The sequence below is a fragment of the Molossus molossus genome, unplaced genomic scaffold, assembly GCF_014108415.1.
Source record: "Molossus molossus isolate mMolMol1 unplaced genomic scaffold, mMolMol1.p scaffold_m16_p_8, whole genome shotgun sequence".
NCBI lineage: Eukaryota > Metazoa > Chordata > Mammalia > Chiroptera > Molossidae > Molossus > Molossus molossus.
In genome coordinates, this window is record NW_023425402.1 from 35,196,988 (window position 1) to 35,209,676 (window position 12,689).

At 37.8% G+C, this 12,689-nt stretch overlaps 1 protein-coding gene across 5 annotated transcripts in view; it reads left to right on the top strand.

Annotated features, from left to right (window-relative positions):
* Positions 1-3,515: 3,515 nt before the first annotated feature.
* FAM135A (family with sequence similarity 135 member A) overlaps positions 3,516-12,689 on the top strand; it is a 111,435-nt gene continuing 102,261 nt past the window's right edge. For 3 of the 5 annotated variants that reach the window (XM_036248754.1, XM_036248755.1, XM_036248758.1), the window contains exons 1-2: positions 3,516-3,710; positions 11,010-11,099. The gene's annotated coding sequence lies outside the window, so the exon portion shown is untranslated. The remainder of the gene's footprint in view (positions 3,711-11,009; positions 11,100-12,689) is intronic. The other 2 variants (XM_036248753.1, XM_036248757.1) reach the window with 1 other exon arrangement.

The following is a 12,689-nucleotide window of genomic DNA, read 5'->3' on the forward strand; positions in this document are numbered from 1 at the left end:
GGTTCCTCCAGATAGATATGGCTATTAAGTCATAAAATAACATTACAACATTAGGTAATGGGTAATATATTTGCCCTTATAGTTTGTAGCTGTAACTAACCCATGAAGAAGTCCTATAATGAAACTTTGTTTTGCTCCATCTCATATGTGTTGTTAAGATTGTATAACTTTTAAAAAACATACCCTTGCCCTGGCTGGTTTGGGTCAGCGGTTAGAGCATCGGCCCGCGGTCCTGAGAGACCCAGGTTCGGTTCCCGCTAAGGGCACATACCTTGGTTGCAGTTTGTCCCTGGCCCGGTTGGGGTCGTGTGGGTGGCAGCCAGTCAATGTGTCTCTCTCACATCAATGTTTCCCTCTCTCTCTCTTCTTCCCTCTCTCCCTCTCACTCTAATGTATGTAAAAGTGTCCTTGGGTAAGGATAAAACAAAAATTGAAAAAAAAACTTACCTTTGAGTACTGAGGGCACTCACCCAAGTGTCTACAAATGATTCCATCAATACTTTGCACAGAGACAACAGTGACTGCCCAAAAGGGGGGTTAGTATTTTATTAACATTATAATACTATATTTATTAGAGAATGCTCCAATTCTTACCAACAATTTTAAAAGGGAATTCAGAATTCCCTGAAAAAATACCAAAGAGAGTCATATTCCTGGAAAAAAGTTATGGAATAATTCTGACTGTATCTTATTTTTAATTTAAAAATTTAAAGTTAATAGTGACCTTCTTAAACCAACAGGAATATGTTCAAAATCATAAATCCTAGGAAGAAAAAAGCAAGCTTATTTGCTTAGTGAATTAATGTCTAGCAACAGACAAATATATACATTTTCCCACAAAGCCATTTCCAAATTTATAATATTTATTTCTTCTACTCTGTTAATCTTTAGCTGAGCCAGCTTTGAGCAACTGTGTAGGGGAGAGATAACCTGATCTTCAGTTTAAGAGAATACTCCAATTAAAAGAGTTTATTTTAGTAAAGATTCAAAAATATTTTGTGCCAAAGTTAAACCAACTACAGGACAGAAAGGATTCCAGACTTTGCATTCTTTGAGCACTCATGACTTGGGTAGAAAAATGACATATAGTCTTGGCTTAATGTACATAATTAGTGGCATAAAGGCTGACTCAAAACTTGAGAAGATAAATGGAAAGTAAAATTATAATCATGAAGTTTCTAAAGGACCTTAGATACTATATAATCTGATTCTCTTATTATGAGAAAAATTGAGATTTAAGAGAAGTTAAGAGACTCTCATTTTACACAGTATACTGCAGAATGTGGAACTTGAGCCTGGGTAATCTGACTACATCAATGCATTCTGCACTCTAATAAACCTGCGTGTTAGGAGATACCATGATTTTCTAATTTTTTAAGAGATTATTTTATAGTTTTCTATTAATTAATAATTTCCAGGAATTCTTATCTAAATATCTAGGTTAGTTAAGTGCTCTGTTTCTGGGCTTATACCCACTCCAATTTTAACTCTTTAGTACAACTTATCGACATTTGATGTGCTTGTCTTACCCGTACTGGACTGTAAATTCCCTGAAAGTTGTAACTGACTCTTAATCCTTATTGTACCCTATGCTTGGCACACACTATTCAGTCATCAAAAATACTATTTAAATTGATCTATCCCTGAAACCCTTCAAAGGCTCACCATGATCTGACCTCTGCCTACTTCTCTAACCTCATATCCTCAAATTATGGCATCAAATTGCTCTTAGTTTTAGTTCTGTGTAAAGATAAGTTTCTCATGGGATCGTTTCCTTCAAGCAATCCCTTTCTTCTTTTATCCTCCCCTCTCTCCCATGCCCCCACACATCCCACTTCATTAACTCTCTGTAATAATTTTCTCCTGGAAGTATTTACTGACTCGTGACCTCTCCCAACCTCAAATGGATTAATGCTCCTTCTGAAAACCAGCAGTTAGTTTCCTGCACACGTATTTCTGCATTACACCATCACATCATAAGGTAATAATGCAAACAGTCCACCCAAGTTGTTTTATTCATGGTGGTGTCCTCCATGATTAGTATACTGTCTGGCACATAGATGGTTTTAATATATAATTTGAATAAACAGAACAGATTACAGGGAAGTAACTTTGGCACAGTGTATTTTAGGGAAGCCATAGATGTAGAAATGCAAATAAATGAATAATTGGTATATTTTCCTGAGACAGAACTCAAAATAATAGAAAAGACTTTCAATTTTGAGAGTACAATTCAAATTACCAAACATTAACAAAGGCCCTTATGAGAAACGATATTAAAATGGGATTTGGCTATTAATAAAGATAAAGATTAGAAACCAGGAAAGCAAGACATTGACTGGTTATCATAGGATACCGGGGCACTTACAACTATGTTAAAAATGCATATGAAGAAGAAAAACCGGAGGTTCAATGATATTCCAAACCTGCCCCCCAAATGGCCTAGACTACAAGCCATCACAATTATTCCCAAACCAGTACGCAAAGCTTTTTCTTTCAAATTTATTTTTATTATGGTAAAATATACACACAATTTGCCATTGAACCATTTTACAAGGTACAGTTCAGTGCCATTAAGTACACTCATATTGTTCAACAACCATGACCACTATCCATCCTCTTAATTCGCTTTTAACACACACTGCAGCCGCTATCTCCTTCTTTTCATTAACTTTGCTTTAGTAACATACTGAGCTTTATGCACCACAAAACTCTCTGCTGGATTCCACTCAGAAACTGGGATGGGTGAAGTAAATCACTGAAGAATTAACTGTCACAAGCTATCCAAACTATATGCTTCTGTTCATGGAATTTAAGAGGCAAAGCCTCTCTTCTTCGCCCCCTTCCCGCCCTCTTGAGCATCAATAACTGACAAGTAACCATAACAGCACCCACATTTCTAAAAAAAAAAAGAAAAAATCAACAACTGAGTCCCCTACAGGCAACTGGTTGAGAGCCAGCTTGGATCTCCCGCAGCTTCTTTTCCTACTGCACAAAAAGCACAGGGCAGGGACGCGGTTCTTCATCCGGGACTACAGGGAGTGGGTGAAGAAGAGGGAAACATAAAGAACAACGTGAGAAACACTGCTGAAGGATCAGTACTCCCTCTTTTTGCCCTGTTTTGGTTCCCTATGCTTCAGCGTAACCCACCCAGGCTCTACACTTGTTCCCTTAAACCCGCAGCCCGGCCAGTCCGCTGGGGCTCGCGCTTCTTATTGACGCAGATCTCCCATTCTCGCGGGAACTTGGGAGCGGGAGCCGCATAGGACGGACGAATCTCTCGAAATCTCGGTTGGCTCTGGAGCTAGAGCAGCGGCTGTGGGCACAAGAGGAGGAGGAGAGGCGGGGCGCAAGGCTTGGAAGGGGCGGGGCCTAGGCTCAAAGAGGGGAGGGAACAGGCCAGAGGGGGAGGTGAGAGAAGGCCGGGGGCGGGGCCGGGTGGCCCGGGACCTGTTGATCGCAGGTAGCGCGGACTGGCCCCGAGTCCCTCGGGACTGGAACGAGTGCGCATGCTCGCGGGCCTCGCTGGGCCAGTAGCCGAGCGGCGGTGACGAACCGGCTCTTCTGCTGCGGTGGTTGCGGTTGCTGCGATGGCGATGTGAGGGGCCCCGAGGCGGGATGGTGCTTACCCGGGAAGGGCCGTATTCTTCCAGTAGGACAACGAACTCCTCCGTCCGACAGGCGGTGGAGGTGGCCGATCCGGGCGAAAGGTAAGCCCCTCACTGTCTTCTCGGTCTCCCCCGGCTCCGGACACCCACGACCCCTCCCTCCTCTTCTTTCCCACGGGCCGGGCAGGAAGCGGCCTCCTTCTCGCCGTCCCCCTCGTCCGCTCCAGTTCCTCACCCGGCTGCTCCCGGTCGGAGGCGGGTCCCAGGCCCGCTGAAGGTCGGTGGGGACGGCGGTGCAGAGTGCGCTCGGGGTGTTGAGGGGCCTCGGTGCGCCTCTCGCGGGTTCCCCCTGCGGTCCTTAAACAGGCGCGTCCCTTGGTCGGCGGTGCCTGAACCTCACTTCTGCGGTTCCCAGACTTCGCTTGTCCTTCGCCCTCTGTCCATCCCCTCTCCCCTGTCCTGTATTTACCCTCATCTCTGGGTTCTGCTCTTTCGTCCCCGCCTCCCACGTGCCTTTTCGCCTTGGTGGTCGGTCCCTCCTTTCACTCCCCTGGATTTCTTCTCCCTCGCTGTGCATCCCTAGTCTGGCTCTTTTTCGACGTTCTTGACCCTCACCGACCGCGGTTCTCACTTTGTTGCCTCTCTAGTTTTTTTCCTTGGCTCCCTTTTCTCATATATCTTCTTTCGGGACTTCATCATCGTTGTCTTTTGTTTCTGATTGTGCGTTTTGCTTTAGCATCCTTTGAGTTGGTTCTGACCCCCCCCCCCCCCATCCCTTCGGAGGCCCTCACTCTCTTAATCCTTCGCTCTCTTTTGGTACCCAACTTCATCGCTTTCCGCCTAATGGCCCCTGTCCTTGAGTCTTTTTTACATTCTGATCCCATTCCTTGTCTCTAAGTCTTGGGTACGTCCTCCCCAAACTGTTTTTTGTATTTGCGTAGGTCCAGCCTCTTAATTTCAATCCGTGTGTTTAACTTTCTCGAATCTCAACAGTTCTAGTCTCTCCTGCTTTCTACCTAAGCTAGATATCCACTCAATATATTTAGTTCAGCTTCCACTTTATTAAAATCTCTTCACCTTCTTTCTTCACTGACTGGAAATATCACCAAAAGAGTGACAGTAGCAATAACCTGTTACACTTACTGATTGAAGCTTTAATTTTAAGGAATTGTGTTCACCTGACATTCCAGGAGAAACAACTTGAGTGCAGACTTGATGAAAGTGTAAAGGACTAAGATTTGTTAAAGGCTGAGTTACAAACATAAGTCTTAAATTTGGAAATTTTATTGTCCTCCAGGAAATACAGTTGTCCAAGAACTAGTCTTAATTGAATTTAACAAAGTTTTTTTTATATAAAATTAGGTATTAATTTTTATACATTTGCTATTGCGATTGATTGCATCATTCTCCTGATGTTCTGTGTTCCCTTTAGTAAATGCACACAATTTCTACTAACTTAAGAATAGAATTAGTGTGCTTACTGAATGAGAAATATGTGGGAACACAAGCATTAATTGGGCAAAAGAACTTTCTAAACAGTTTTGAAAAAAATTTCCCCATCTCCTTGTGATCAAGATTTGGCTTACATAAAATGTGTCTCTATATAAATCATGATATAGTGCCTTATTTTGAAGGCATCTGCGGAAGCAGTTGCTTTCAGTTAGCCTCTATTCTGGATTTGAAGATCGACTGAATTATGTATTTCTTTATGAAATGTCAAGGCAGTCCACAACCAGTAAATTCTTCCTATGTTGTCTATGTCAGGTAGGAATTAAATTTTTCGGTTTCTGTTGTGCAAAGGGAAACATCAGGGTGACAAAGTATAGTTTCTTATTTGAAGTGATAGTAGAGGTAAAGGTAGAGGGAGATACGGTTTAAGATCTGATGTCATTAAGCCACATCTCTTTTGGAAGAATTGGCAGTTATTGTGTGTGGTACAAGATGATAAACTCCTCAGCTTTTAAGATTTTTAAAAAATTATTTTTCCAATGCAGATAGATAACTGCTGCTTCTGAAGGAAGCTTTCCTGCCTTTCAAAGGCAAGCCTTTTCTTTTTAGGTAGCTATTAAAAAAGTAAATGCTTACAAATTCTTATTGGTACTTTTTAGTGAGTTGATTCTATTCTGTGCTCTTAGAAATTAAAATAAGGATTCATGGTTGATAGTAGGTACAGGACTAGAAGTCAGAAGATCTAAACTCTTATGATGACTCATGACATTAATTTGTAGAAGCCACTTAGCCTCTATGACTTGGTGTCTCTACCTGTAATATGTGGGTAAAAAAAGTGGCCACCCAGTAATCTTTCAGTAGCAGAATAAGCCTTAATAATTTAAACATGCTTAGGGCCAACACAGAAAAAATAATTTCTATGTAAGTACTTAATTTTATCTCTTTTAGACTATTGTAGTAGTGTGTGATTGAATGCTTAAATTCCAAATCACTGGGATTTAGTTGTTTTTTATTTCAGCTGTCTGTGAAAAGCCTAGTAGAATGCTGTGGACTGTGGACTAGCTTAGATTAATGTTCATATACAGTGAAACATTCACTCCAGCATTCAGTATATAGAACAATGATGCCCTTTGTTCTCCAAGATTTGACACTGAAAATGTAAGAGTTATGCCTTTGGTTACCTACAAAGTTTCTCTTCTCTTATATTTTAGTTTTGTTTACTGTAGATATAGACCCTTGAGAATGAGAATTGTTAGGGGATTAGAAAGGGCAAGAATTTCTTTTGCTTGGACTCTAGGTATTGAGGAAAAACTGCTTAAAAGTGAGTTTTTTGATATGTACATGTGTATTTAAAGAAATGGATGTAGATGGGAGCATATAGATTTGAAGTGAGTGGTGTTTTTCTTCCCCCTTGAGTTGTCAGGAAGAACGTTTAGAAATGAATAAAAATAAGAAGCAGAGTGGTGATAAAAAAGAAAGCATTCTCTTTTTTTTGCAATTTTTATTAATTTATTTTTGTTACAGATGTTTCTTCTTTTTCCCCCCTAGACACCTTCCTCCCAATCCCACTCCCACTCCCACCCCACCCCACCCTACCCCCAACATTGGTTAGGCATGTGTGCATATAAAAAAGCATTCTTAATGGGCCCAATAGTTTTTCAAAAAAGTTATGAAGCACAGATTGTTAGGTCTAGATTTTTCAGCGGGAATAGAGTGGACCAACTCCACAGTGTGTTTTACCATTTTATTCTTAAATATTTCTGTTTTTTAACAGGTACATACTTGGTTACCAGTGATGTGCTAAATTTAATAAAAATTAGTCCCTTTTTTTCTTAATAGGAATATAAAAGTGTCAGGTATATACCATTAAGAAATATCTCCTACTTGAGTAACCCTTTAGGTGGTTCCTATTTTGATGAAACAGTTTTTATGAACTATCTGTCAACCAAGAGAACACTCTGAGAAAATTATAACATATTTCCTTCTATGGGATTAGGTCTCTTCAACTATCTGTAATATAAAAAGTATTTCTAAATTATGTTATTATATAGATGTATGTTATTGATAGTATTATGTTCTGTTAAGTGTTATGAAATTTTATTTTGCTACAATTCTTAATATATTCTGAACTAGAAGTATTTCCTTATGGAAATCCCCTTGAAGTTGCCTTATGAAATGCAGCTGCTTCATTCATGATTGTTTTTAGAACAGTGGTATCTCTGACACCTGCTCTTTGATATCTCCAAGTTGCCAGTAAGTTATTGGCTTCAATTGGAAATACATACTGCTAACTGTAAATGTCTAAGCAGTAAAGTGAGGGCTTAATAGTAATCACAGTTTAAGACCTTGGAAGCCTTTGCCATTACTTTTATCTTTGGGAATTAAAAAACCCAGATTTTGCCTGGCAAATGTGGCTCAGTGGTTGAGCGTCAGCCCATGCACGGAGAAGTCACCGGTTCGATTCCTGGTCAGGGCACATGCCCAGGTTGTAGGCCCAATCCCCAGTGGGGGGGCATGTAGGAGGTGGCCATTCGATGTTCTCTCTCATCGATGTTTCTATCTCTCTCTCTCCCTCTCCCTTCCTCTCTCTCTAAAATCAATAAAGAACAACAACAACAACAACAAACCCAGATTTTAAAACCACTCTTATTCTTACTCAGATTACTTCAAGACTGAAAGTTAGTTACTTTCCTCAGGCAGATAAAGATTAGACTGTAGGCTGTCACTATTCCTGTTTTGTAATCTTATAACTATTTTATGTCAAAGTATGATAATTATATAATGTAATGCTTGCCAAGGGCCCTAATTTGGTAAAGGAGTTCTGAAATAGTCCTTCAGGCAGGGGAACTAGAGAAATGTCAATAAGGAATAAAATCAGAAAAAACTAAATTAGAGAGTTGAAATATGTCTTGGTTTGTATGTGTGTGTGTGTGTGCGTGTGTGTGCGTGGCTTTTTTTGTTTGTTTGTTTTCTGTTTTTTCCCAAGATCTTAATTGGAGGCCAGCTATTCTCCCTTTAAAGCCCTGTGGCCTTTAAATGAAATGAAAATATTTTCAAGCCATGGAATTGAAACGGATACTAATAGCCTGTTTACTTGAGTGCATTATTTTGAATAGACATTGCCTTAAATGAAATCATATTTAAAAACTAAGATAAAATAAAACATCAGCAATTTATTAAGTGTCATGCTCAGTGCTTTGTATAAGTATGTGTGCATATATGTGTGTGTATATATATGTAAATGTATATATATGTACATAAAGAAATCTTTTTAAGCCTTACCTTTTGACTTAGCCCTAATAAATATTAATTCTTTTTGAGAAAATAAAGGCTTAGAAAGTCTGAATTAGAATCTAGGTCAGTCTGATACCAAAGTTAATTGTAGGCTGAAGAAAGCATAGGCAGTTAAGAAAACATTGTTTCTTAGAATATTTTTCAGAGAGAGAATTGTAATTCTTTTTGTTCTTGTTCTGAGCTTTTTTCTTTGTTGAAATAATTAATAAGATGAAATATTTTAAGGAATGCTGAGCATCTAGATCCCTGACTAGGTAGTAAATGATGACTGTGGTTCTTTCTGAATTTCTCTTTATGTTAAGAGGAGTAACTAGTTTTGGGTACTGTGGGTTATCCTGGGTTTTTCTTAAGTGTATAATAACATGATATATTCAAAGGCATTCTGTATTCTGTTACTGGCAGTTTTGTTTTATGGCATAGAAGTATCCCTGAAAAATGTATATGAACTGCTTTTGATAAACTAAATCCTGTTTTCCATATAATTTCAGAGATACCTTTCATTAAGTGTCCCATATTGAGCAGTAAAAGTTTTTCAGTTTCTTTACTTCATTCTCACATGTAATGTCAACCATGGAAATGCTCTCAGGAGTTCCTAACATTTTTCTTTTCTACATTATGTTTAAAAATAATTTTTTCTATTATTTTAACACAGTTATCCAAGTTAACAGTGTTCTGTTTTGAGAGTGCTTACCTCTTAATTTAAATGTCAGTTCTAACATTACTATAGTAATATGTTTTTCTTTTATTTGATAACTGTTTAAACCCAAATTTTAAAGAAATTAGAAGAGAACAATGTCTTTTTTTAAAATTTTTTTTACTCCTCACCAGAGGATATGTTCACTGATTTTGAGAGAGAGCGAGAGAGGCATCCATGTGAGAGAGAAACATTGATTGGTTGCCTCCCGCACGTGACCAGGATAAAACCTGCAATTTAGGTATGTGCCCTGACCAGGAATCGAACCTATTTCCTTTCAGGGTATGGGCTTATGCTTCAACCAACTGAGCCACATGGGCCAGGGCAAGAACAATGCCTTTAAAACTTCAGATACGGTGTTTGTGGGTGTGGGATGTGAGAAATTGGAAGACTTCATAGTTAGGGGAAAATCTTAATTAAATGGAAAATTGACTATAGTAATTTATCAAAAAAAATTTACCAATTTTTTTATGCTTGCATTCCGATTTCAGTTTTTGTTTTATTATGGGTATATTTATCTTACGGCTTGATGATCAGTGAATCTGTTTCCTATAACAATTCAGATGTAGGCTTTAGAAATATGCAAGTTTAAATACAAATTGTGGAGTTTTACACATTTGAGGTTTTTATCCTTTTTCATTATTTCCTAACTGTGACCTTGGATGAATTATGTGAACATTTTGGTCCTTAGTTTGCTCACCTATAAAGTGGAGTAATAATAGCTCTTTCACATTTTTATGAGATTAAATAAAGTGGCATCGTTAAAGTTACTGTGTAAGAGTAGGTCCTCCAGAAAGTTCTGAGTGTCTCTTTGGTTTCTATTTGATCTGAATTTGGAATCAAGAGGGAAACATAGAGCTCTTTTAAAAGTTTGTCTATCAAGCTATTCTCATTGTCTTTCCTTTGAAGATCTCCCTCTTCTCTCCCCAAATGAGAATAATTTAGTACTCTATTCTTTTCTTAAATATTTCTATCATTTCTGCAGTATAGTATATGACTGGCCCTCAGGAGATCATTTTGATGACTAAGGAGTGGGAGCTATAGTTTTTAGACTAGTGATTTTTCTTACTTTACATGTCCCCTCTACTGTAATGATTCTGATAAACTCATCTTCACTATGAATCACTTTTTAAAGTGAAATGTCACTGATGAAAGTGTGTTGTGCATGTGAATAATTGTGAAGGCAAAAAGAAGGTTAAAGCTATCTGAGTGGTGGTGATTTTCAGAGTCAGACAAGTAACAGGTGGCTTGGCCATTTTAGAGCAGGATATAATCCAGTGACTTAGCATGTTTAACCTCTGTAACAGGGAGTTTACGAAACTAGGCAGAGTGTCAGGGCCTCAGCCAATCAAAAAGGAAACTGAATCAAGAAGTAGGACCATAGCTCAGAATTTATTCTAATGTTTTTAGTACCTAAAATAATTATACCAAGGGCAAATGATTTTTTTTTTTTTAATTTAAGCAATAAATATTTGGAGTTTGGAAAAAAACTATCCATAGCATATCCAGGCAATCTTTTGTCAAAATATTTTAAGTAGCTCATAGAGTGAGTGTGTGTGTGTGTGTACACACATACACACATTTCATTCAGAAATCATTTATCCAGGGAGTTATTTAATAATTATGAGTCCTACATCTTAAAAATTAATAGGTTTATAATGTTTTGGGCATTCATGAAGATTGTTTTGTTTCTGAACCACTGAACTAAATAGTCTTCTGTTTATTATTATGCTTTAAAGTATACACAAGTGGATCCTTATAAAAGATATAATAATTAATATTGGTATCAGTGAAACTGTCAATGAAAACAAAATGTCTAAAATGTATTCCTAAACTTACAGAGGATATAGATCTTTTTAAGATGCATTGAAAATATTAAGTAACTAACAAAGCATAGGTTTCCTTAAAGCGGACTTTTTTATGTTTACTATTTTGTTTAAGATGTTATTTTTTCTTTCTCATAGGAGGAACAATATATTTTTAACAAGAATCAATAACTGGAAGTACCAGATTTGTTATTTAATAATGTTAAAATGAATTTTTGATCAGCACAGGTAAGATTATGGCATTTATTTTGCTTTTAATTTATAATAGATCATTTGTGAGATGTCTATGAACTATTTTAAGAACTGTGAAAGGTCTAAGATTTTATCCCACTTGCAGGCTAACAAGTTAACTTGCAGCAAGTGCCTTGGATGTAGTCAGAAGATATGAGACTACTGGATCAAGGAGAAGAATAGTTTATACTCATAGCAATACCAGTAGCTAGAGTACCAGGCTCTACCTGCATATGAGTAGGTTGTGTTACACGAGAAGAACCCTGAGCTAAGGGTACCCAAATCTTTTATTTTGGACAATAAGCCTGCCTGACGTATGCCTCAGGTAGAAACTTTATCTGTATTACTTGGGACAGTAAACATATCTTCCCTTTGTTCCAGTATGAGATACTATCTCCCATTTCCTAAGACTTTGCTAAACACATCCTTGAAAAATAGTCTGGAACAGAGGCAGTCAGTGTTTCTGCTTGCAAGACATACAGAAACACAAGACTCTGGAAACTTGTCTTTAATAGCTTCTACTCTGAATTTCTTTTTTAAAGTGATAAAGATGATTGTTGTAGTACTTTTTTTGAAATAGTGAAAAGATGGAAACCACTGAAATACCCAATAACAGGAGACTGTTTAAATTATAACACTTACAGTGTAATAATTAACAATTAAAAATGTTATAAAACTATATTTATTGACATATATGTTCATCAGAAATATTAAGTGAGCCCTGGCTGGTGTGCTCAGCTGGCTGGAACATCGGACTATATACCAAAAGGTCATGAGTTCAGTTTCCTCCTAGTCAGGGCACATACCCAGGTTTCGGGTTCCATCCCCAATTGAGATGCGTATGGGAGGCAACTAAACTATATTTCTCTCTCACATTGATGTTTCTCTCCCCCTCTTCCTTCTTCTCTCTCAAAAATCAGTAAAAACATATCCCTGGGTGAAATTTAAAAAAATCAGTGAAATAAATGGGTTATAAAATGTACATGTGGTTTGATCCCACCTTTATAGAAATTGTACAAATGCACACACATGTGAAGAATATATACCAAAGTATATATTTCAGTGAATAGGATTGTGAATGTTTTATTTTGTGCTTTTCTTTATTATTTTTACCCTTTTGAAAATGAATACTTTAGGCTTTTGTAATGAAGAAGAAAAATTTTTTTTAATTTAAAGATGAATAGTAATTTAATAACTTCACCAAAAACATTCATGAATGTAAATGGGGATTAAAGATAATTCACTTTTGCCCTGGCTGGGTTTGCTCAGTGGTTAGAGCGTCAGCCCACGGACTAAAGGGTAATGGGTTCGATTCCAGTCAAGGGCATGTGCCTCGGTTGCAGTTTGTCCCCAGCCCTGGTTGGGGTTGTGCAGGAGGCAGCCAGTCGATGTGTCCCTCTCACATCGTTGTTTCTTTCTCTCCCTCCCTCCCACTCTATCTGAAGATGAACAGAAAAATACCCTTGGGTGAGGATTAAAAAAAAAAAAGCTACACTTTTTGACTCGAATTGCCTCTCTGTGCAATGTAGAACTAAAAGAGAACAATTGGGTAGCTTAATTTTTTGTTAAGTTTCTGTTTTATTTATG